The sequence below is a fragment of the Bradysia coprophila genome, unplaced genomic scaffold (assembly GCF_014529535.1).
Source record: "Bradysia coprophila strain Holo2 unplaced genomic scaffold, BU_Bcop_v1 contig_24, whole genome shotgun sequence".
NCBI lineage: Eukaryota > Metazoa > Arthropoda > Insecta > Diptera > Sciaridae > Bradysia > Bradysia coprophila.
Window position 1 is genome coordinate 1520944 of NW_023503501.1, and position 24333 is coordinate 1545276.

The 24333-nt window shown below is 36.2% G+C and overlaps 3 long non-coding RNA genes across 3 annotated transcripts; 1 reads left to right on the forward strand and 2 right to left on the reverse strand.

Annotated features, from left to right (window-relative positions):
* Positions 1 to 140: 140 nt before the first annotated feature.
* LOC119077787 lies at positions 141 to 24083 on the reverse strand. The gene is made up of 4 exons (XR_005087872.1): positions 24072 to 24083; positions 20880 to 20885; positions 16603 to 16609; positions 141 to 360 (listed from the first exon to the last, which is right to left on the reverse strand). It is a non-coding gene; the product is annotated as an uncharacterized LOC119077787 (long non-coding RNA).
* LOC119077785 lies at positions 5697 to 6168 on the reverse strand. The gene is made up of 2 exons (XR_005087870.1): positions 6012 to 6168; positions 5697 to 5944 (listed from the first exon to the last, which is right to left on the reverse strand). It is a non-coding gene; the product is annotated as an uncharacterized LOC119077785 (long non-coding RNA).
* On the forward strand, positions 10294 to 11368 carry LOC119077786. The gene is made up of 2 exons (XR_005087871.1): positions 10294 to 10436; positions 10925 to 11368. It is a non-coding gene; the product is annotated as an uncharacterized LOC119077786 (long non-coding RNA).
* Positions 24084 to 24333: the final 250 nt, after the last annotated feature.

The window sequence follows — 24333 nt, forward strand, 5'->3', positions numbered from 1 at the left end:
TAAAATGGTGAAAATAGGCAAAATTTAGGGGAAATTTATGAGAGATCTGTGTCGGTAGTGATGAGTGCTAATGTGAAACTAACATGATCTCTGTACGGCACGTTATCTTAGCTTTCCATTGATGCCTCATGAGCAGAGAAATGATAAGAGCGGCCACTCATGGCTGGGATAGAACACGCCTGACGATGACAGATTGCTTACATGGAACCGATGGGAGAAAAACTCCATATAAAATTCCAACCAATACGTCAAAAATAAATGTGAAATTGAGAGACGAAATGAGAGAGAAAATTGTTGAAAAAAATATGCCTCAGGCGTGTTCTATACCAGCCATGAGTGGCCGCGCTTATCATTTCTCTGCTCATGAGCCGTGATTGTGATCGTGTATTTGTTTTCCCATTGTATGATTTAAGGTGCAGTTAAAGTCAACCAAATTTGTGTCCAAGTTTGATGCAGCCGGTTTATTAGCTATGGACCACTCATGTAAGCAAAGTGCTTTAGTAGGTTTTCTATTTACTACTGTTTATTCTCACATACGAACGTAAAATCGTAGAAGCAGTGTGATTATATGACCTGGTAAAACAGCTGAAAAACACAAAGATTCATCGAACTAAGTGACATTTTTTTGGCCAACACATTCGTCAAAAGTACTGCCGTCATGGTAAAAAGTAGATTTGAAGAATATCTTGTGGTAAAATATGTCGTTCGATGAAACTTTAATTGACTTCAATTGTACCGAACTTTTGACGAAACTTTTGAAAAGCAATTTTGACAAAGATATCTACGGCTTGATTTCCACTTACGAAAAAAACACTACCTTTAGCTAAAACACGCTTCCTTTCTATTGTATAAAGTGTAAACAAAGAGAAAACGGAGAGCTTTCTTCGTAAATGGAAATCGAGGATAACTGTCCTTACACACACGGCGACGTACGTATCGAATTTCTTTTGTTCTAAATGTCATATTTGAAATAGAACAAAAGAAATTCGATACGCACGTCGCTGTGTGCAGCTACAGTAATAACTTAATGAAAACAATTGAACATGCTGCATTCTCCAATAACCGTATACCTTTCATGTGTCAAGCACCTCTCATTTTCAAATCAGTTTTGTGAATGACATTCATTGCGCTGCGCTGCTGAAAGATTAAGCGTTTATACTGAGATTGTCGTCTGTATCGTTCACTTAAATATTCATTACAAAACCACACTAAGCGAATTATATTAATGTGTTCAGCAAACCAAAAAAGAAAATTTGCAAACAAGCAACACAAACAACCTATACATCAATTATTACAAAGTTGCAACAACCACTTTACATGTATTAATAATGCAGATTTAAAGCCGTATCGTATGAATAATAATGGAAAAGGATATACCGAAACTGTGATAGTTGGGCGGTAGAGAACATAACATACGTATGGTAATGTATAGTGGAACGAGGACATTAGCTTACCAGTTTACTCATTTTAAGATAGAATTCGTGCTGAGCACTATCGCATGTACATCTATTATGGTCAAACGGCAACATGTTTTAGGTCAATATTTATTGGAAATGTACATTTTCCGTCGCACACAGTAAATAAAATCATGTTGCAACCACCAACCAAACTAGTTTTTAGCTTCTTCAATTGCAGTAATGCAGAAGAGGAAATTCCAATTTTAGAATCAAATTGCTGCCGTAATGTTATACCATTCGGATCGTACCAATTTGTCGTCATTACATTCTACAGAGAGTTCAAAGGAAAAAATTTGTCAAAATCAGCTTTTGATTTAGTGCTTTCGTGATGATTGAGAACTATATGTACAGTATTGGAAGGCTTGCAGAACATAAGGGAAAGAAGAATAAATCTATTGAAATAAATTGTGTTGCCTACTTACGGTAAGTTGTTTACAACAGGGCATATCGATCTATTACATTTCACAATCTAACAGTCTGTTCAGGTTCTTTTTGGGTTTGATTTAAATTCAAGCTAATGAGCTTTTTGTGAATTATGAACAGGACTCGTAATTACAGTCGACGTCAGTGAAATGTTGGCATGAATTTGCTTCAGCTGATCCAATCATACAAACAAAACTACTTATACGTCTTTATACGGGTAAAACAATCACACGCGTCAAACCGCATAACAATGTGTGAGCAGTTTTTGGTGTGTATGAGTGGATCAGCTGTCAGCTGTCAGATGTCAACCGCTTTTGAATTATGTTTCAGTCGTGCTTTTTCGAGCTTGAATTCGTTGAACAGATTTATTACACAACTGATCTCCACCTGCCGAAACAAAGTCCTCGAACCAGTCACAAGTAAACAAGTAAACCCTTTTTCTCTCAGAAGTTCGGTTAATTGGTATCTAAATTTGGTAGTCGATCGAGTGGAGAGGGACTACGGCATGAGTTCTCCTTTTACTGAAAGCAATGTCGACAGAAAAAGCATTTGTTGTCGTTTCATCCTTTTTTAGACTCGGATCGTCAATCCGATATTGGATCGACCTAAAAACTAATTACTGTTCCAGAGTCCTAAGCCGAGCAAGAAATTAATTATTTTCTGTTGATATTGGTTTCGGTAGAAAGAGAACAGAAAGAGAGTGATTGGTTGCAACGACATTTTTTATCGTACTCTACCGATAGAGTTCAGATACAATTAGGAAAAGATAACTGATGTCGTAATCCCTCTCCAGATATATATCTCCCCATAGATTAACGCAAGGTCCATTGGCCGAGTTAATCAACTTACGATTTTCTATCTGCATCTAGTCAATCAACCCTTTCAACAACTCTCGTTAAAGTTCAATAACTCAAGTGCTTTAATGCGCGATGAAAGAAAATTATTTTAATTTCACAATAAGATCAAGATGTCTGAAGGCGCAAAAATGTCTGGTAATAACACGAAGTTAATTAGACGTACAAAGTGGTTGCAAGTAAAATAGCAACAATTTCCACTTCACTTCGTTCATTTTCTATGTAAATTACTGTACCGAAAGAAATCTGTACGAAACATAATGATGGGTGATTGGAGAACCATGTCCTGAGTTGAGTTAATAGCAGCTGCAAGAAAAAAAGAGCAACGAAGAAAATAAACGGTATAGTACAGCCTTTTCCATGCAACAATTCTGGTAGCCGTATTGTTATCAAAGAAAAAGTAGTCAATCTACAGAAGTCAGAGATAGGAGCATTTAACAGTCAGTGTGAAATATAACACATATTCTCGTTCAGGATTCAATATTAAACGAGCAAAAAAGTGGATGTACAACAATATACCTATATAGCCGAAGCACCACCGTACAGGTAAAAATGAACATATTGAGCGTATATCCGGTATCTGCTGTTGCATATTATATATATATATATATATATATGTGTATCGGGTGTATCCATCCATTCCATATCTGTACGTATTTTATATTATTATTTGGATGGATAGAATATATATACGTTTTGTATATGACCTGGGACGATGACGAGTATAGTATACCCAGAGAAGCATTTCTATATCGACATATTTTGCTATATTTATGTCCTGAATATAGATGAATATGCATAGGTTCAATGCCTTTTACGTGCAGTACATTTACGGTAAGTGTCTGCATATATACACAGTGCGATACGCTGGAAAATCTATACACATTCAACATATCACGTTGGCGGAAGTAGATTATTATTGTGAATCTAATATCCACATGATATAGAACTTTGGTGCCACACATACGTTCTATTATACAATTTTATGTGTACAGTTTACTGATATGGATATGAAGTGCGCTCTAAATTTCTATACGTAAATAATAATAATGCTTTCACACTATCCGTATTAGATGTTGGAATATGTTTTGCATAGATGTCACTTTTTAAGTGATTTATCGGAGAATAAAATCCAGCACGTAGTTTCATTTCGAAATTAGATTTTCATCATAAATTGTCGTGTTTGGGATCTGTGTTCAACGACCAATTTTCTGACATCCAATCTTCTTTTTTTGGGTGTGTTATATTGACTATTCAATATGTCTCGAAACATCTTTATCTGTGTTTGGAGCTTCTTCTTTCGCTGAGCTATGCTTTGTCGGTATAATAATGTTTCTTTGCCAAAAATAAATGCAAAGAGCAAACATTTGAAATATTTATTTTATTTTGTACCAGTTTTCTGAGAAAAGTACTCCACTGACTGGTATAACATAATGTGACTCCAGGCCCGGACTGGCCATGCTGGGAGTTCGGGCGATTCCCGAAGGGCCCTTTGCCTTAGTCGGGCGAGGCCTTTTTTGAATTTCAACCATTTATTGTTCAAACAAATGAAGCTCATTTTAGCGAACATAGACAAAATCTTTAATTTCCGTTCGAAATTTTTCTACTGAGGCCTTTCAGTTAATTCTTTCTTCAATTTCCAATCAAAATTTTCTTACATTTTTCTCAATTTTTTCTTTGTTTCTTAATCGAAATTTCTCCACTGAGGCCTTTCTGTTTGTTTTCTAGAAATGTCTCAGTAGAAAAATTTCGATTGGAAATCTAAGAAAAAATTAACAGAAATGCCTCAGTAGGTAACCGAAGAAAATTTGATAGAAAGGCCCTCGGAAAGGCCTCAGTAGGAAATCGAAGAAAAAATTGAGAGAAAGGCCTCAGTAGAAAAATTTCGATTGGAATCACACAAAAAAACAGGAAGGCTTCAGTGGGATAATTTCGAAGGAAATCGAAAAAAATGAACGGAAAGCCCCCTCCTAATCAAAATTTATGTACTTTCACTAGCGAGCGAAGTGAGCGAAATTTTTTAAATAAATTTTTCGTTAGTTGAATTTTTTTATTTTTTTTAAATTTTGCACCGCCAAATCGCTGCGCCCTAGGCAAATGTCTTAATTGTCCATGTGATGTGGCGGAACTGTGTGATTCACTTACACTGTGGAAATTACACAATATTAATCAGTCATACGAATCGAGGGCCTAATTGGAAAAAGTCGCCCGAACGCAAGGGCCTTTTGACTTTTTCCCCGAAGGGCTTTTTTGAGCCAGTCCGGGCCTGTGTGACTCATATATGTATTTTGCGATAAATAACTCAAAAGACATTGTAAAACCTCGACTACCATCAGAGTGACTTATCCGCCTGTCGATAAGACGCGCCATACATTGGGTATACGATAGTATACCATTTGAAATAAACGGATTACGAGTAGGTATCGACGTTTGAATGCAATTTTGCATTCCGAAAATATTTTATGCACAAAACACACAAGTCAACAGCAATGTGATAGCTTACATGAACGGAAAATATAACACCTGTTGCTGGAGCTTGTTTGATCTTAGTATTTTAAACAGTTGGAAAATCCTTCACTAGGAGCGCTTTGATGAACATAACGGTTCGTTTGTGCACGAAGATTTGATAAACGAAAATTTAAATAAATTATGGTAAGTGTTTTCACAGTGGCTCATACAGGATCGCATTAAATTAAAGTCCCAACATCGCGTGTTAGCCTTATACCCCTTTAAAGACCAACTAATTTCATCTTCCGTTAGCTCAGGGGGCGATTCTCCGCCAAGTATTGCTATAATTTACTCCAAGCCGTTGAGTAATTCAATTCGCAAAAATCGATCACAAAATTCATTAATAAATCATCTGGAAGAAACAATAATCTCAGAACGGTTTTCACCAGCCTCAGCCAACAACCAGAAATAGAAAAGGTGATATTATCCTTTAAATCAATAGATCATGACTAGGTAGGTAACTGTCGACAAATTTATTAAATTCAATTCATATTTTCACAAAGGCCGCTATTTGTGTTAAGGTGCTGGCGCTGCTGTTGTTGTAGTTGTGGTAGATGTCAAGTGAAACAAAATCTGGTAAATTGTAAATTGAACTTCAGGGTTGATACTGCTACCACATCCACCACATCCACCACCGCCTTGTATGTTGCCGCAACCCCATCCTTGACCGTAATTTTGTCCGAAGCACTGTTGTAGGCTTCCCTAAATTGTAAAGTAGGTATGAGATTAGGCGTTACAAACAAAGCGTTTTCTTGAACGAAACTCTTACTTGAACGCAAAAGCAGAGCACAGCTAGAATAACGATAAACTTCATTTTGCTGAATGATATTTTTGGGCCATATTTTTCTCCTTTTATACGATTTCCACTGACGAATAGCAAATTATTGCACAGAAAAGCGTCAGTTGTATAAACAAAACTAAAACTTAAATAAATTTGGTGATTGGTTGGTTGTCGGGTATGAATTTTTTTTTTAAACGTCTTAGGTTTTTGTTCATGGTTGTCTACAATCATTGCGGTTCAACTTACGTTCAGCCTTTTTTGATCGACACCAAAGTACAATATTTCGAGCCACACTAATGATAGTGGCAAAATCACTAACTTCAAATCGACCGATAATCGCATCGTTGGGTAGTATGTCGAAAACTATGGTTTATAGTACAAATTTTGAAATTCTCGATTTTAAAAGTTGCATGATATGCGAAACCAAGGAGGTTATTCATTTTATCTGCAGTTATTTTTGAATATGAGGAGTTTGTCCCAATTCTGCTTGTTATTACTTTTAGACAAAATTCTTGTTGTTTCTATTTTAGTCCATTTGTGAAATATTAGACACCAGGAAATAGTGTTCCACACGTGTCAAACACTCGGAATGATAATAAAGTTAAAATTTAAAAAAAAAAAACTCACTTCGTTCAGTCAACAACACGCAAAAAAGCCTAAAACCCGCTAAGTGCGCCAAAAATTTAAATAATTTCAACTGACAGTTGCATAAATTAACGCTGACGTCGTATAATAAATGTCAAAAACTAAGCGTTATAGGTATGTTTTAAAATAAAATAGAAGGAAAACTAATAAGAACAATTCAAGAACATGACACCCCAAAGTAACACGAGAATCACCAAGCACAACTTCCCAAAAAAATTATGAAGCTCGAATCATGCCTAGGAAAAGGATTCAAAAATTATGTAAAAGTTATGTAAATGACATGGATAATGGCGATAAACGTCAACGGGGGCAACTGACCACCACCCATATGAGATATAATATTAGAATTGTTTTGCTTAAACTTGTCAATGTCCACCACTGAATTACGAGCTGTAAGATTTTTACGTAATCAACACACTCAATGTCATCGCAATTTGTTTCTCTGTAATAACGTAAAGGATGGGTTTCGAGATTAAATTTGCATTCTTAGAATTTTATCGCAATAAAGTGTGTTTTTGATATAAACTCAAGTTTGTCGAGAAAACAAAAAAATTGAAAATGGTTTTTTTCCGTGGCATGTGTGCAAATATCAATTTTCTAGCTCTAAAAAATAATTTAATTGGAAAGCTTACGTAAAATAATAGAAATGTGCAATGTAAATGTTTGATTTCTTTGTGTTTAAGTAAGTGAGATAATTTAGTGATGGGTTTCGATGACAAATTATCATTCCTTGAATAATTAATCGCAATAAAATGTGTTTTTGGTGTATTTAAGTTTGTCGAATTCATTTTTTTCGGTGGCATGTGCGCAAATATTAATTGTGTAGCGACAATATTCTTTTTTAAATTAAAGTTAATTGGAAAAGTTACGTAAAATAATAGAAATGAGCAATGGAAATATTTGTATTATTCGACAAGGCCACATACATGTCGATATATTGATATTCTCCTACTTTTAATTATTGTACAGTGACAAACATTCAAAAACCAGCCACTTGAATGGAATTTTCATTAAGGGTGTTCCAAGTTTCGTTTAAATCGTATAAATGACAACTGTCAATAAATAAATAAATTTTGACTCGACGGATTTTCGTCAAACGAAATGCCAGTATGTAGCGCACGATCTCAGAAAGTAATTAGTTTTTCAATCGGATCAACATCTGCCGGTAAGACTTCGAAAAAAAGTTTTTTTTTACATGTTTTCAAAGTCTTATCACTCGGCAGATATTCCCTTTGGAAAACGAATTACTTTACCGGACTTCTGAGATCATACGCTACCTATGGCATGCTGTTTGACGAAAATATATCGAGTAAAAATTTAATTATTTTTCTGTTGACAGCTGTCATTTATGGGATTTATACTCGATATACTGGATATACTCGAATATCAACTTGAGACTCTTGGAATACCCTTTGTTTTTGAGGTGACTGGAGACGTCTATTGAATGGTTTTCTATTGCACATGTTATAATGACAATACGGCGATAATGATCATATTGTCATCAGAAAAACTCTGGTACATTCATGGATCTACCATTTTTTTCATTTGTCTCATATCAAAAGTACGACTTTTCTATTTAGTAGAATCAACAAAATATGCATTGACTGACTCACATAAGAAGTAAATAAAACTAAACGAAGAATATTTATACCTACCATAGAGGAGAGAAAAGTAAAGTATTGATACCCTTTCACCGGGCTTCAGAATTTTAATTTTGGATCAATCGTGTCTTCCACATTTTTTTTGCACAAACAAATCGAGGCAAAATCATTGATTTCTTGATGGGATTATTTGCTGATTATTGCGAAAGTGAATACCCCATAAAAAATGATCCACAATGGCTTCACAGTAAACAATGCCGCACGGCCTACAAAATGGCGCTTAAAATCAATATAGATGGCGCCAGAAAGCTTGATTGAAACATAGCAAATCACCTCGTACTATTGTTAAAAAAGATTGAAAGAATGTGTCGGCCAAAAATATGTCAGTCACTAAGTTCGATAGTTCTTTCCACGCACTCTGATATAACACGTGAGTGCTGTGAATTTGGACCTAGCTGACTTCTCAACCCTACATAGTACCCTCCGAATTTCTACTCCCAAGACTGTTGCCTTCACGGGATTCAGCCCACGTCAAACCGAAAATTTAATTTAATTTCGGAATCCGAAACGTTCACAGAATTCAATCCGAAACGTTCACAGAATTCAATCCGACAACTTGCAAAAATTAACTGAACATTACGAAACTAAATTCTATGGTGTGGACAGTGATATTGGACTCATTAGACGAGTGCAGAGTAGACTCAACATACTCCAACACAATTCGATACGTCCATAAAAACGCTACGTAGTGTATAAAACTCCATAAAAGCACAGAAAAAATCAGAATTGGCAAAGGTGTACGACAGGGTGACACCATATCACCTAAGTTATTCACATGGATTCTGGAGAGTACTTTTAAGAAATTAGATTGCAGTGAAATGGGTATCAACAGAAATGGAGAGTGCCTGAGTAATATCCGTTTCGCAGATTACATCTCCCTGATGGCAGCTGATCTAGATCAGACCCGCCTGAAGTAGTTGCAAAATGAGTTGCAAAATTCGTAAAAGGAAAATGTTTTCAGCAACAACTTTTGCAACTACTTCAATTACTACGTCTGAAGTAGCTGCAAAAGTAGTTGCAAAATTTGTAAAAGGAAAATGGTTCTTGCAACTTCTTTAGCAACTACTTCAAAAGGCTCTAGATCAGGCGCAAATTATATTGCAACAGCTGAATGAGGAGTCAAACAAAGTCGGCCTCAAGATGAATTTGTCGAAAACGAAAATCATGACAAACATTGACGACGACAGAGACATTAAAATCGGTGATACTGTCATCGAAAGAGTCGACAGTTATGTGTACCTAGGTCACAAATTGAAGTTGGGGCTAGACAACCAAACTGCAGAAATAAAACGTAGAATTGGTCTTGCATGGGCAGCGTTCGGAAAACTCAGGCTAATTTTCAAAAGCAAAATGAACAATAGTCTGAAACGTAAAGTGTTTGATACGTGTGTCCTACCTGTGCTCACATATGGAGCGGAAACGTTACGTTGGAATTACGCTCAGAGATAGAATGACAAATCAATGGATTCGACAACAAACAAAAGTCGTTGATGTCATGAAAAGAATAGTATCTTTAAAGTGGAGCTGGGCGGGACATATTGCAAGAAGGACGGACGAACGTTGGACCAAAAAGATTTTGAACTGGAGACCACCTAAAACACGACCTAGAGGTAGACCACCAGAGAGATGGAATAATGGTATAAAGAGAATTGCATGCGCAAATAGGCAACAAGTGGCAACTAATCGTTCGGAATGGAAGAGCATTGGGGAGGCCTACGTCCAGCAGTGGACAGAAACAGGCTGAAAAAGAAGAAGAAGAAAGACAGTGGTCTTCGTTAATTCTTATTCAGCATTATCATTTTCAATTCTATGTTTAAAGTCATCCAATGCTCTAAGCGGTAAAGTCTTCTCGATTTTATCACCAGAAAAGAAAAGAAAATTATTTACTCTTCAGTAGCTGCGTAAATATCGAATAAAAAAATTAACATGCATGATAATGTGAACAGGCCGAACGTAGAAATAAATTTTGTGTTTTTTTGTTTAAACAAATGACGGCATACCCACAGCCAAACTTAGTATAAAAGGAAAATTTTGATACGAAAAAATATCATTCAGTAAAATGAAACTCCTCGCAATATTATTGGTCGTGCTTGGTATTTTCGTACACGTAAGTCATTTTTCATTTACAAAATAGTTAATTTCGCACCTCAGTGGCGAAAAGTAAAACTTTCGTTGCCATTTTGAGAAAAACGTTGTAGATCAATGTCAAATGTCGGTTTCTTTTCTCAGACAAAGTTAACCAAAAAAAATGAAAATATAAATTTTTTGACATTGTAAGCATTGTGAAATTGACAGCTTATTTGACGTCTCAAACGGCATTAACAATGATCTATTGGTAAGAGGTGTTGCTCGGTAAGCATTTGGTTTTGGTGTTCAGAATTTGATCAAAAAGAGTGATAAAACGATGCATTCACCACCTAAGACATGCATGCATTAATAAGTTGACTTTTCACTTGCAAAAATAGTTATTTATGTCACCCACTGAGAAATAAATGTTTTTTTCTTTGCTCCGTCACGATAATCACAACTCGGCTCATCAATAGCTTTGTCAAAACTTTATCTGCGACAATAAAATGAACTTTCATTTCTTTTTAGGGAAGCCTTCAGCAAGACTTCGGTCAGAGCTTTGGTTTCGATAGTTTCGGATTTGGAGGTGGCTGTGGAGGTGGTGATGCTCAATTATTGTATCAACTTAAGAAAATTTTGTATTTGATAAAGTCAAGTGCTACTACAACGACGACGACGGCAGCGCCATATTATGCATATGCATAAGCAATATTGTCAACAGATGTCGATAGGAGTAACTCTATGATGGACATGCATTTTTGTTTGGAGGGGAGGATCCAATACTTTTGCCCGATTTTTTGGTACAGATTCGGGAATTTTAGAAATAATTTTAAAAAAATCAAATCTATTACAGAGTTACTACCGCAATAAAAACTTTATTACCTATAACACCTGTCACATGTGAAAAATGATTTTCTTTTCAAAAATTTGTCGATTCTGCGTGAACCAAATAAACTTTTGTAAACAGAAAAATTTATTAAATTTTTTATTAGCTCTAGAACTCTCTATTTTACTCTGTTATCACACCATGCATTTTGGTAGAAGAAGAAATGAAGCAAGAACAGATATGGACAAAATTTCGAAAATGTATCAAGCGCACGTAATTTGTGAATGGTTCCTAAATAAAAGTAAAGTAAAGTAATCACTTACAGCGGAGGTGTGACGCAAGTTCTTGCAAAAGAACTGATATCGGTGGGGGTGACGCTCACAGCTTCGAGTCACAAAAAGAAAAGCAAAAATTTTACCGAAAAAATTCTAGAAAAAAAATTAACAAAATAGTTTTGAGTCACAAGGTTGTTCATGTTTCCTGTGGTCCTACGGTTTTTGTTTCAAATTTTTTAGTGTGAACGGACTTGCGTCACGGCCCTTCACTAACGTAGGGCCATGATGTTGTAGAAAACATCAAAACTAATCAAATTTTATATTGAGTGCGTCTACAAAGTCTTCGCACATTGGGTCTTTATTTTGTTGCTGTTGTCAAAAACTTGATTACGCATTTAAAATGACAAGTCTCGCACGACAGGCCTTTCAATAATTTGGATTTTTTACGATGTGTGACAGCCGAGCTATACACTAGATTAGATTAAGGGATGGCATAGTGGTTACGTACTAGCCTTGCACCATAATGATTACTGTGTCAGACAATTTCACATGGAATTTGGGTAGTTACAGCGTGTTTGGTGGCTGCAACGATGTGCACACTGAATGACCCGTATGACGTAACACAAATGCGATAAATTTTTGTGCATATGTCTAGGCTACATTAAGGCGAGATATCATTTAAACGCCTAACTTTCCTCATATAGTATTTGCATACTTCGAGGCGTGGTTTGGGGGTCACATTAGGCAGGTCCAGACTGCACTTGTTATTGGCCGTAAAATGCTTTTTTAATTAAATGAATAAAATAATTTTTTTAAGTGGGTTAAACGGGATTTAAGTCCTCTTTTTTTCCAATTTGCTTATTTCAAACGACAAATTATGGACTCCAGATTGCAATACAGGCTGCCTTCATTTTCTTAGTTTTCGTCGTTTATTTCTTCGATTGAAATGGTAGATACGATTTGATTTTGCTCCAAAATATTTCACAAATAAATACAATTCCACTTGCAATCCAACCACACCACACAGCCATCGGCACAGCAAATTTACTAACATCTGATTCATCATCACCGTTTTTAAATTGAAGTTTAAAATTTCTGTCCCAGAGGCCTTTGACTTTATCTTCGTAACGTTCAGCCGTCCACTTGTCGATCAATCCTGCACCGTTCAACCGTTGAATTATGTCGTTAATAGGCTCGATAAAAGGAAAATTCGGACGAAGTTGATATGATACCAAATATCCACCCAAAAACGTTTCGCTTAACAAATAATAGGCCGTTAAAGCCAACTGTTTCTGACCTTCCAAAAATATTTTCGCATCATAGTCAAACACAAAGAATGCATGTGAATTGTTGAACGTGTAAATTTCGTCCATTAGTTCTTTCAAACTGGTCTCGTGAATTTTGTCTTCCCATCCACCGTGCTGCGATATATCTTCCAACAATAAAACAATTTTGTCTTTCCATTCCAACTCATTAACTAAAATCGGAATTGAGGACACGTACAGTTCTGTAATTGATTTGACTTGAGGCTGGAAAATTGGCAGCGTAATGTAACTTTGAAAAACCGATAAAACTCCGTTCATCACAATTAAGCCGGCGAAGGTTAATGGAACAGTGATGCAGCCGTCTGCGAGATGAACATTTCGATATTTGATGGCGGAGTTATCGTTTATTAACAGATTGACGACATCAACAACACTTTGAAATAATAATATTTTCTTCGTCCGGAAATAGCCAGAAACGATTAGCAGAAGCGATGACGTCAACATCAAAACAGAGCTGTATACTATGAGAAGCTTCCACGTTCCATTTCGTAAATATGCCATAAAATCAGAATACGGCCGAGAATGAGGAACTATCATCTCCATAGTTACCTGTCGATGTGGATACGTTTGTAGCGACTGCTCCTCTTGCAACAGTTCATTATCATGAGGCATTATATCTCCGCTCTCCCACACAAATTCATTGTAATCGGCAAGGTCGATATATAGCTTCGACTGTAATGCATTAAAGATGCTGACAACCGTGTTCCAAAATTCAATTTCACTAACAGACATTTCAATGTCTCGCACCACTACAAATTCAAGTGGATGTTTACTATAGTTAGGCACTCTGTCCGGAAAATAGTCATTGAGTGACTCACTTTTCGTTACATTAATCAGTTCAAATGTTACGTTAATCGGGTCAGATGTTCCGAATGGATTGTACTTAAAAACATTGAATGAACGTTGATGATCGACTTCGTTTAAATGAAATGCGCTGAAAATGTTCACTATGCCAGCTCCCCAACTCCAACGAAATAATTGCTCAACGCTATCCAAAGAATTGATATAATGAGCGAAAAAGACGCCCACTTTCACATTGATGTCAAGATCTCTGATGGTTTTCACTTGAGCCAACAATGTCGAATCGCTCTCCAATTTTAATTGGTTGACGACAACAACAAGAAACTTATTTTTGCTGCTTATCGCCTTTAATGCTGCCTTTTGCGTATTGTCGAAATCGCCATGTAAGAGATCGTCGAAAATGTAAACCGTCTGAGGTGTTACGTTGTCTAAGCTGCTTCCGGAATTCGATTCCGACATTGGGAGCCAACGATTGAGATCGATTGAAGAGTCTGTGATAAAAATTTGATGATCAAAGCGGAAGAATTCGGTCAATCGATTGATGAGCTGTAAACTATCAGGATGATCAGGATACTGCTGGCACCAAACAGAAGTCAACTTCAGATTTATAATAATTGCCACGAATATAAAGCAACTCATGCCGTTGAATTGTTAAACTGTTTATTATGCTGTGAATGAGGCTCGTGCAAAGGTTCAATGCTATTATAAAGGTGACTCGAAACGGCTTATAAATTGCTGAGTATGGAAAATAGTCCAGTTTCTCTGTGAGTTATTCCTCATTAAAGACCAAGTCCACATTTAGGGATTGCACAATGAAATTTAGTCTTAGAGAAATAATATACGTCACATGTGTGCATGCATTGCGATGTGCAAGTAAAGTATAAAAGACAATTTTTGCTTACTAGATCTCTGTATCTAGCATGATCATTTCATGCATTTGGGAGGTTTTGCCTTTTAACGAGACTCCCTTTTCCACTTGACTACTTTGTACAATATGGGCTGAATAGAATACGGAACTCCACAGTTCAATTGCATCAATTATTCAGCAGTAATTACGAAGCGTTTTATTTTATTTACGATCCTTGTAATTAACTAGGTTTCATCTTTTAAGTGGGTTAGGTCCCTAGACTGACTCATTTTCTCAATACTTGCAGTTACAAAATATCAGAATCTTGTCTTTCTTTCTCGAAAAATGGCTCATTCAATTTTTGAGAGAATAAGCAAATGGAACTATGTCTTACATCTCCATACGACCGATGTTCCTATTGTCTACTAAAATACATTGAAAAAAATGGCGTATTTCTTGCTTACCTGTTCAATAAAGAATGCAATTCGTGTAAACTACGTCAATCGCTCGAATTTCTGTAAAAAAAATGGAAATTGGTTCAGAATTACTCGAGTTATCGCGTTATCAAGAAATCGACAATGTGACACACATTTTCATACATTTAAGGTTTTTGCTCATATTTTCGAGCGATTTTCATCCGTAAGACCTTGACTTTTAGTCAACGGAATTATTATGTCATTATTGGATTATTTGATTTTTCGAATTCATATTGACGATTCCATTCGTTGTGAAAATTCTATTTGAAAATAAAGTAAATCGTGGCATACTCAGAAAAGCGAAATTTTTCGGGAACCAGGAACCCTTACATAGTACAATGTATAAAATGAATCTGTAGACTTGTCAAATTATTACTTTCATTACGGGCATTCCAAGTCTGATCTGTATACTTGAGTAAATTGATTGTATTTTTAGAAGTTCCAGTTTGTGGTGAGGAAAAGAAGCAGAAGTGAAGAATCTTTTCGGTATCAAGCCTTTTCACTCAACAATTGAAAAAAAAAAATCATCCGAGATTGTCGTCTGAAAAATAATTAAATTTCAACTCGACGGATTTTCGTATCATTTCATACAGCCATTTTGTATGAAATGGTTTTCTACAGTTGTGTGACACACTGTCAACTTTCAGTTTGGAACGGTTCTCTTTTCCTTTGTATCCTTTTTTACGTTTTTAAACTCATTTTTTCAAAATCTATCGATCAAGTCCAATTAACTGCAGATGGTGTGTCATCCATAAAGAACCCTAACCTCAACTCTGTCAAAATTGAAAAGTTACATTTCATAGATTTCCGATGTAAAAAGGTAAATTTATATTTGTTTAGCTTCAGTGTTTCAGTACATTATTAATACATATTATGCACGTATGACAAAGCGGTCGAGGCTTGCCGAGACGGCTTGTCATACGTGCACATTCTTTTTTATCGCATAAGCGAAATCGAGACAACAAGATATGCGAATGACACTTTGACAATTTACAGAAGTATAATGTTTGTTTATATATCCTAGGTGAATAATTTTTTCGGGTAATCACACCGCGTATGCGATAAATAATATTAAATAATGAAATGATTCTTTTACCCGAAGCCCATGAAAACCACTTAAACATTTGGGTTTATTTTCAGACGTGAGCCTGCTCATTTTCGCTGTACATATTTGCAGGTTCTCTGTGGATGATTTTTGACATTTCATATCAAGCCCCTTAAGTTAATTTTCTTTTGAACTGGTGTTGCTTCGCAACCACTTGCCCAGTAGATTTTAATTTAAACAACAGCAATGAAAGTCGACAAATTTCTAGTTTAACAAAATTACTTTATTCTCTTCACTTCAGCTTCAAATTCCTACGGATCACAAAGTTCAATTCAAATTAGACTCTAGCTAGTACAGTTTTTAACATTTAAAAGTATCGACATATTATACATTTCTTATTTCGCCAACTTCTCTCATTTCTCCATAACGAGTATATAGACAAATGAGAGAAGTAAGCAAAATAAGAAATGTATAATATGTCGATACTTTTGAATGTTAAAAACTGTAACTTTCGTACAAATAAATTCTTGCTTTGGTGCATCTACTGTGCAAACAAACTAAATCACTTTCAAAAAAATTCGTCCAAGCTTGTGTGGCTAGTGAGAGGTGACCAAAAACCTAAAACATGCACTTTTCTTATGGAAATTTCTCGTAGGCCACGAAACGTACAAGGTCGTGTGGGATGTCATTAGAAAGGTAATTGCATGTACTTTCGGGGCAGATTGGGTCTTGTTGGGTTTAAAATTCATCCACACTGAGTTATGAGCAGTTGAAAGTATGGGTAACAGATAATTTCGGCGAACTTCTAACGGTTCCCATCAATCATCCGAAAGCAACAGAAAAACAAAAAAATTGTTTTTCCCAACTGATACTGGTCTTGGCCAAGTTTTTATATTTTTAGGAAGTACCGAGCCTAAGCCTTCTAATAGAACCCTAAACCGTTAGGTTTGCTGATGGGCGCACCCGTTAGTAGTCAGAGAAAATTTTTCTCAATACAGGCACTGAAGCCAGTACAGCCAACAGCCCGACGTATTTGGTAGCTTATGTGATCGGTCTAGTCTAGCACTACAATCCCCTTAAATTTGAACGAAGTCGACTCTTTATTACCCGAGATAATCTGTGTGAAAAAATTTCCACTTGAAAACCACCGATTTTTCAAACAGCTCTACCACGAAAACGACAATTCCGAGAGAGGCGAGATATACCTCGTTGAACTCGTAATGAAGCAAGGATTCGATGGGTACCATACTCGACAAAAATCCAGATACGTTGAATTTGTCTTTCATACAAATTGTTCGAAGATTTCGCGATATCACTCTTAAGCCTTTCCCTGTTTACCAAATTGCTTAGGTCAAACGACAAATTATGGACTCCAGATTGCGATACAGGCTGCATTCATTTTCTTAGTTTTTGTCGTTTATTTCTTCGATTGCAATGGTGCGATTTGATTTTGCTCCAAAATATTTCACAAATAAATACAATTCCACTTGCAATCCAACCACACCACACAGCCGTCGGCACGGCAAATTTACTAACATCTGATTCATCATCACCGTTTTTAAATTGAAGTTTAAAATTTCTGTCCCAGAGGCCTTTGACTTTATCTTCGTAACGTTCAGCCGTCCACTTGTCGATCAATCCTGCACCGTTCAACCGTTGAATTATGTCGTTAATAGGCTCGATAAAAGGAAAATTCGGACGAAGTTGATATGATACCAAATATCCACCCAAAAACGTTTCGCTTAACAAATAATAGGCCGTTAAAGCCAACTGTTTCTGACCTTCCAAAAATATTTTCGCATCATAGTCAAACACAAAGAATGCATGTGAATTGTTGAACGTGTAAATTTCGTCCATTAGTTCTTTCAAACTGGTCTCGTGAATTTTGTCTTCCCATCCACCGTGCTGCGATATATCTTCCAACAATAAAACAATTTTGTCTTTCCATTCCAACTCATTAACTAAAATCGGAATTGAGGACACGTACAGTTCTGTAATTGATTTGACTTGAGGCTGGAAAATTGGCAGCGTAATGTAACTTTGAAAAAACCGATAAAACTCCGTTCATCACAATTAAGCCGGCGAAGGTTAATGGAACAGTGATGCAGCCGTCTGCGAGATGAACATTTCGATATTTGATGGCGGAGTTATCGTTTATTAACAGATTGACGACATCAACAACACTTTGAAATAATAATATTTTCTTCGTCCGGAAATAGCCAGAAACGATTAGCAGAAGCGATGACGTCAACATCAAAACAGAGCTGTATACTATGAGAAGCTTCCACGTTCCATTTCGTAAATATGCCATAAAATCAGAATACGGCCGAGAATGAGGAACTATCATCTCCATAGTTACCTGTTGATGTGGATACGTTTGCAGTGACTGCTCCTCCAGCGACAGTTCATTATCATGAGGCATTATATCTCCGCTCTCCCACACAAATTCATTGTAATCGGCAAGGTCGATATATAGCTTCGACTCTGATGCATTAAAGATGCCGACAACCGTGTTCCAAAATTCAATTTCACTAACAGACATTTCAATGTCTCGCACCACTACAAATTCAAGTGGATGTTTACTATAGTTAGGCACTCTGTCCGGAAAACAGTCATTGAGTGACTCACTTTTCGTTACATTAATCAGTTCAAATGTTACGTTAATCGGGTCAGATGTTCCGAATGGATTGTACTTAAAAACATTGAATGAACGTTGATGATCGACTTCGTTTAAATGAAATGCGCTGAAAATGTTCACTATGCCAGCTCCCCAACTCCAACGAAATAATTGCTCAACGCTATCCAAAGAATTGATATAATGAGCGAAAAAGACGCCCACTTTCACATTGATGTCAAGATCTCTGATGGTTTTCACTTGAGCCAACAATGTCGAATCGCTCTCCAATTTTAATTGGTTGACGACAACAACAAGAAACTTATTTTTGCTGCTTATCGCCTTTAATGCTGCCTTTTGCGTATTGTCGAAATCGCCATGTAAGAGATCGTCGAAAATATAAACCGTCTGAGGTGTTACGTTGTCTAAGCTGCTTCCGGAATTCGATTCCGACATTGGGAGCCAACGATTGAGATCGGTTGAAGAGTCTGTGATAAAAATTTGATGATCAAAGCGGAAGAATTCGGTCAATCGATTGATGAGCTGTAAATTATCTGGATACTGCTGGCACCAAACAGAAGTCAACTGCAGGTTTATAATTGCCGCGAAAACGAAGCAACTCATGCCGCTGAATTGTTAAACTGTGGAACTATCAAAAGTGTATAATGCTGTGAATGAGGCTCGTACAAAGGTTAAACAAACGTGACCCGAAATGGCTTATAAATTGGTGAGTATGGAAAATAGTCCAGTTTCTCTGTGAGTTTATTACTCATTAAAGCCCAAGTCCACATTTAGGGATTGCACAATGAAATATAGTCTTAGAGAAATAAAATACGTCACATGTCGGTGCATTGCTAGATTAGAAAACAAGTGATACAATGAATGTGCAAGTAAAGTATAAAGACAATTTTTGCTTACTAGATCTCTGTATCTAGCATGATCATTTCATGCATTTGGGAGGTTTTGCCTTTTAACGAGACTCCCTTTTCCACTTGACTACTTTGTACAATATAGGCTGAATAGAATACGGAACTCCACAATTCAATTGCATCAATTATTCAGCAGTAATTACGGAGCGTTTTATTTTATTTACGATCCTAGTAATTAACTAGGTTTCATCTTTTAAGTGGGTTAGGTCCCTAGATTGACTGATTTTCTCAATACATTTTTGCAGTTACAAAATATTATAAAATTGTCTTGCTTTCTCGTAAATTGCTCATTCAACTTTTGAGAGAATAAGCAAATGGAACTATGTCTTACATCTCCATACGACCGATGCTCCTATTGTCTACTAAAATTCATTGAAAAAAATGGCGTATTTCTTGCTTACCTGTTCAATGAAGAATGCAATTCGTGTAAACTCAAAGGTATAGAGCCTTTGGTAAACTACGTCAATCGCTCGAATTTCTTTAAAAAAACGGAAATTCGTTCAGAATTACTCGAGTTATCGCGTTATCAAGAAATCGACAAAGTAAAACACATTTTCATAAATTTAAGGTTTTTGCTCATATTTTCGAGTGATTTTCATCCGTAAGACCTTGACTTTTAGTCAACGGAATTATTATGTCATTATTGGATTATTTGATTTTTCGAATTCATATTGACGATTCCATTCGTTGTGAAAATTCTATTTGAAAATAAGGTAAATCGTGGAATACTCAGAAAAGCGAAATTTTTCGGGAACCAGGAACCCTTACATAGTACAATGTATAAAATGAATCTGTAGACTTGTCAAAATATTACTTACATTACTTTTCACTTAACAATTGAGAAAAAAATCATTTTGGCATAGTCTATTGTCATCCGAGATTGTCATCAGAAAAATAATCAAATTTCAACTCGACGGATTTTCGTATCGTTTCATACAGCCATTTTGTATGAAATGGTTTTCTACAGTTGTGTGACACACTGTCAACTTTCAGTTAGGAACGGTTCTCTTTTCCTTTGTATCCTTTATTACGTTTTCAAAGTCATTTTTTCAAAATCTATCGATCAAGTCCTATTAACTGCAGATGGTGTGTCATTCATAAAGAACCCTAACCTCAACTCTGTCAAAATTTAAAAGTTATATTTCATAGATTTCCAATGTAAAAAAGGTAGTTATAATTGTATAGCGTCAGTGTTTCAGCACATTATTTTACACGAAACCCATGAAAATCACTCAAACACTCACTGTGGATAATTTTTGACATTTCATATCAAACCCCTTAAGTTAATTTTCTTTTGTACTGGTGTTGCTTCGCAACCACTGGCCCAGCGGCAACGAAAGTCGACAACTTTCTACTTTAACAAAATTGCTGTATTCTTTTCACCCCAGCTTCAAATTCCTACGGGTTAAAAAATTCAATTCAAATTAGACTCTAGCTAGTAACTTCCGTACATATAAATTCTTGCTTTGGTGCATTTACTGCGCAAACAAACTATCGTGATAAACAGAGCGGCTTGTGACCTTGCGAACATAACCTTAACTGAGACTAAAGAGAAAACAACAAATCAGCTCAGTTGACCCAAATGCAGATCGAAGCCCATTTACCTTAACACATTCCGTGTTTATCCATGCCCTCAATGGCCTCAGTTGAGCGAAATATTCCCCACAACCAGAAATCTAATGAATGAAAACGTGATGTTTGAAACTGACCCAGCACTCAAGGCTACAATCGAACTCACACTCGAAATTTAAATTTTCCCCAACAACAGATCACCAACTCTGATATCCACGATATTTAAATTTTACGTTAATTTACGTTAACTTTGATTAACTTGATTCAAGACTACAACAAACTATTTTTACGTCGATATAAATCGTATCTTTCTTCTTTCCTCTTCTTCTTTTACTAAGGCAACGGCTTCCTACTGTCATCCTCTACTTTCCTTGGACGTAAAGTGGACAAACGTCCGCTCTGTCCAGCCGGTTCGGTTGAAACGGTTCTAGCGCCACAATTTGAGCTGCTGTCGTTGACAACTGGTCTTATCAACTAAGTATACTAAAAGTTGAAAACTCGATCTTTTGACATAATTTTGTCGTTCGAAGGTGAGGTCAAGGTCAATAAACACTCGTAAAGATATTTCATTGGTCCGAATAAGGGTAGGGTCCCGAGAAAAAAACAGTCTGATATTGTATGTACCCGTTTTTGTACTTTAACTATTCATTAGTCTAAAAATTAAATTCGCACGCTTATAGTAATACCAATACGTTTGTCAAAAACACTGGTTACAAAGCCCCAACACACAGAGAATGTGTGAACGTTGATGTTGTTAATAATGTTATAAAAGAAATCTTCACATAACCTAGCCTAGTCCATTGTGATTAAGTAAATATTTCTTGTTAAATAAACATAGAAACTCACAATGTTATATTGAATTCAGTTTCGCTTCATTTTCCTTCTTCAATGTACTACTCAACTGGGGCAACCAATAATAAAATCTTGCCATTCGTTTTATAAAGAAATGCTGAGTCCGGAAAAGTTAATCGATTCCTTTAGTGGTCAATTGAAAATACCAGCTACCGTTTTCGAACGGTGTGGTGATGCTTTGTAAAGGATTATATCTATACCCTTTTACAAATTGAATGAGTTTCGTCGAACATGTGTAGTGTTACGGACTATAGCGGCAGTGTATAACAACGTAAATATATGATTCAAACCCGATATTACTTGCTGAACGAAGTTGAGAATGTAATTTTCCACGGTCACAATTTCGGTATCGAGTGGATAGACTGCCATTTACTACAATACAAAACACATTTTTGATTGAATGACACAACCACAAGTTGGAATTAATTTCTTTTCGTTTTATTAAAGTATGCTCTTGCTGTTTGAAGGTAAAATATGATGTCGTTCCAGAGGAAAATAATAGCAGTTTCACCCACTTAGTCAGTTAACGCTTAAGAATGAATTCCCGAAATCTTCAATACATTTTGTATGATAGTCGTGAAGTACAGTTACAGACAGTGAAATTTCAGCATGAATTTACTTCAGCTGTTTTCCAGCTGATCCACACAAACAACCAAAACTGTTTATACGTCTTTATACGATTTTACCACTACCATGCGAGTGCGTGTAGCAGCTTCAGCCGTATAAGCAAGTATAAACAGTTTTGATTATATGTGTGGATCAGCTGTAAAACAGCTGAAGCAAATTTATGCTGAAATTTCACTGCTTCTGACTGTATCACCAAAGTCAAATCGTCAAGATTTTCTTTGGTCGATTCATCATATTTCGGTGTTGCCGCACGATCTGGCGATTGTTCTTAGCGTTTCTCGAGGGGGAACCAACATTGGAAAATCTTGCCCCACCGTTCGACCATTATTCGCTTGCAATTTCCTTTTATTCGCACATTATTTACCTTTATTCGTCCGAACCCTGTCCCACCATTCGCTCCTGTTGTTTCCCACTCGGCGTTTCTTCACACTTTGACGATTTTTCTTGGTGTTTCTTCTTTCTGCTTCATTAATTTGTCCACCAAGAAAAATCGATAGAATGTAAACGCCAAGAAAAATGGCCAGATTGTGAAGAAACGCCAAAGTGAAAAATACCTTTTTTTATTGCGTTGATTGCTCGAAAAAGAATGTAGTTCGCATTAAATCTCTTTCGGTGCACTATAAAATCGGTTAAAACGCCTTACATTCTGTCTCTGACTATTCTGTCCTTGAAATAAATTTCGTAGAAGGATACTTTCCTTAGGATCGAACAAAACACCTTGACGTTACCTTTCCCTAGGATCGAACCAGACGCCTTTCCCTCACTTTTTTAAAGGTAGGTTTAGTAAAAGGATATATTCTATTGAAATGTGAAGAAACGCACAGAAAAAACGGCATATAGTGAGTAGACTCAATAAAGACAAGTTTTCCAATCTTTGTCTCTCTCTGCGTCTCTTTACACTCTGTCGGTTTTTTCTTGGCGTTTCTTCACACCTTGGCGATTTAACAAACAAAATGGTGAATTGCCAAGAAAAATCAAAAGAGTGTGAAGATACACTTCGACGATTTTTCTTGGTGTTTCTCCACACTTGGCCGGTTTTTCTTGACGATTTTTTAATATTTTTTTTTTGCCAATTTGATTGTATTGATTCTTCACGGGAATGACGATGAAACCGTTAGACTCTCTTTAAGATTGGATGGGATAAGATGGACAAGGAAGCTGATGCTTTCCAAGCACCTAAGCCGCAAATGAGCCTGTTGTGCATACCCATATTTTAGAGAGATTTTACAATTGTGAATTGTAAATCGTATAATTGATCTATTAAAACATACGTGTTTCTAGTAGTAGATATTTTAGAATCACGATTGTGACGTTTGCATAGCGTCAAAATTGACATTAGAAGAAACGAATTCTCTCAATCTTGACACTATGCGTCGCTCTCTAAATGGCCAGTAACTGTCAAAAAACATCTTATTTTGGTCCTCGCAGAGTGTGGTATCATAACAAACTAGATTTATAAGACTGATTACTGGGTCGAGTAAGTTACTTATTTCAAATGTCTTCTGGTGCGTTAAACGGCAGTTAAAAAATATTTTTTGGAGAAGGTGACTTTTTTACTGTTAGACTCAGCTTTCCAAACACATCAAGCATCAAGAGATAAGATTAATGTACTGTTCATAGGGAAATCAGTTAATTTACTCGAAGATTCCAATGGTTATATTGAGCTTGACCATTCAATTTAAGTCGGAAGTATCTCGATAGTAAAAAGATTTCGCGAATTCATTCTTATATGCTTGCAGCTTGCAGTC